The following is a 2,953-nucleotide window of genomic DNA, read 5'->3' as shown; positions in this document are numbered from 1 at the left end:
GTCATGTATACAAATAGAAATATCATGTTTGTTTGCCGCAGTTCCTCTAGTTTCTCGCTTAGAAAATACGTATGCGTAGAGCTGGTGTCCCATGTGGAAGCAATTAGAGTTTCCCAGTACAAAATTAAATGTTCCCTGATAAAAAAAAAACTTTCAAAACAATAATGATCATTGATAATATCCAGAAAACACAAACACAGAGGCAGTGGCAATATCTGGGATTGAGTTAGCCAAAACAAAACCGGATATTTCCGGTTTCATGCAGTCATATCCGGACAAAGTGGTGTGGAATTTGTATGCAATAGACCAAGGAAATCATAGTAAAAATGGTTTTGGAGAAAAGCATACTCATTTCTTTAGGCAAGTGCATAAAATGTCATGTATACAAACAGAAATATCATGTTTGTTTCCCGCAATTCCTCTAGTTTTCTCCCTAGAATACACGAATAGGAAGAACTGGTTTCTGCATGTGGAACCAGTGATTGTTTCCCTGTACAAAATTAAATGCTCACTGATTAAAAAAAAACATTCAAAACAATAATGACCATTGGTAATATCCAGAAAACACAAACACAGAGGCTGTGGCAATCTGGGATTGAGTTAACCAAAAGAAAACCGGATATTTCCGGTTTCATGCATTCATATCTGGACAAAGTGGTGTGGAATTTGTATGCAATAGACCAAGCAAATCATAGTAAAAATGGTTTTGGAGAAAAGCAAAGTCTTTTCATTGGACAAGTGCATAAAATGTCATGTATACAAATAGAAATATCATGATTGTTTGCCACAGTTCTTCTAGCTTTCTCCTAGAAAATACGAATTTGTAGAGCTGGTGTCTCCATGTGGAAACAATTAGAGTTTCCCAGTACAAAATTAAATGTTTCCTGATAAAAAACATTCAAAACAATAAAGTCCTTTGATAATATCCAGAAAACACAAACACAGAGGCTGTCGCAATATCTGTGATTGAGTTAGCCAAAACAAAAGCGGATATTTCCCCTTTCATCCAATCATATCTGGACAAAGTGGTGTGGAATTTGTATGCAATAGACCAAGCAAATCATAGTAAAATGGTTTTGGAGAAAAGCAAACTCCTTTCTTTAGGCAAGTGCATAAAATGTCATGTATACAAACAGAAATATCATGTTTGTTTGCCGCAGTTCCTCTAGTTTCTCACTTAGAAAATACGAATGTGTAGAGCTGGTGTCTCCATGTGGAACGACTGAGTGTTTCCCAGTACAAAATTAAATGTTCCCTGATAAAAAAAATTCAAAACAATAATGACCATTGATAATATCCAGAAAACACAAACACAGGGGCTGTGGCAATCTGGGATGGAGTTAGCCAAAACAAAAGCGGATATTTCCGGTTTCATGCATTCATATCCGGACAAAGTGGTGTGGAATTTGTATGCAATAGACCAAGCAAATCATAGTAAAAATGGTTTTGGAGAAAAGCAAACTCCTTTCTTTAGGCAAGTGCATAAAATGTCATGTATACAAACAGAAATATCATGTTTGTTTGCCGCAGTTCTTCTAGCTTTCTCCTAGAAAATACGAATGTGTAGAGCTGGTGTTTCCATGTGGAACCAATTAGAGTTTCCCAGTACAAAATTAAATGTTCCCTGATAAAAAACATTCAAAACAATAAAGTCCTTTGATAATATCCAGAAAACAAAAACACAGAGGCTGTGGCAATATCTGTGATTGAGTTAGCCAAAACAAAAGCGGATATTTCCCCTTTCATCCAGTCATATCCGGACAAAGTGGTGTGGAATTTGTATGCAATAAACCAAGCAAATCATAGTAAAAATGGTTTTGGAGAAAAGCAAAGTCATTTCATTAGGCAGGTGTATAAAATGTCATGTATACAAACAGAATTATCATGTTTGTTTGCTGCAGTTCCTCTAGCATTCTCCGTATAATTTACAAATGTTTAGAGCTGGTTTCTCCATGTGGAACTACTGAGGGTTTCCCAGTACAAAATTAAATGTCCCCTGATAAAAAAAATGTTTCAAAACAATAAAGTCCTTTGATAATATCCAGAAAACACAAACACAGGGGCTGTGGCAATATCTGGGATTGAGTTAGCAAAAAAAAAAACCGGATATTTCCGGTTTCATCCAGTCATATCCGGACAAAGTGTTCTGGAATTCCTATGCAATGGTTTTGGAGAAAAGCAAAGTCCTTTCTTTAGGCAAGTGCATAAAATGTCATGTATACAAACAGAAATATCATGTTCGTTTGCCGCAGTTCCTCTAGTTTTCTCCCTAGAATACCAGAATAGGAAGAACTGGTTTCTGCCTGTGGATCCAGTGATTGTTTCCCTGTACAAAATTAAATGTTCCCTGATAAAAAAAACGTTCAAAACAATAATGATCATTGATAATATCCAGAAAACACAAACACAGAGGCTGTGGCAATCTGGGATTGAGTTAGCCAAAAGAAAACCGGATATTTCCGGTTTCATGCAGTCATATCCGGACAAAGTGGTGTGGAATTTGTATGCAATAGACCAAGCAAATCATAGTAAAATTGGTATTGGAGAAAAGCAAACTCCTTTCTTTAGGCAAGTGCATAAAATGTAATGTATACAAACAGAAATATCATGTTTGTTTGCCGCAGTTCTTATAGCTTTCTCCTAGAAAATACGAATGTGTAGAGCTGGTGTCTCCATGTGGAACCAATTTTAGTTTCCCAGTACAAAATTAAATGTTCCCTGATAAAAAACATTCAAAACAATAAAGTCCTTTGATAATATCCAGAAAACACAAACACAGAGGCTGTCGCAATATCTGTGATTGAGTTAGCCAAAACAAAAGCGGATATTTCCCCTTCCATCCAGTCATATCCGGACAAAGTGGTGTGGAATTTGTATTCAATAGACCAAGCAAATCATAGTAAAAATGGTTTTGGAGAAAAGCAAAGTCATTTCATTAGGCAGGTGCATAAAA

The sequence above is a fragment of the Lepus europaeus genome, unplaced genomic scaffold (assembly GCF_033115175.1).
Source record: "Lepus europaeus isolate LE1 unplaced genomic scaffold, mLepTim1.pri SCAFFOLD_231, whole genome shotgun sequence".
In the NCBI taxonomy this organism is placed as follows: Eukaryota; Metazoa; Chordata; class Mammalia; order Lagomorpha; family Leporidae; genus Lepus; species Lepus europaeus.
This window is presented reverse-complemented; position numbering follows the sequence as displayed.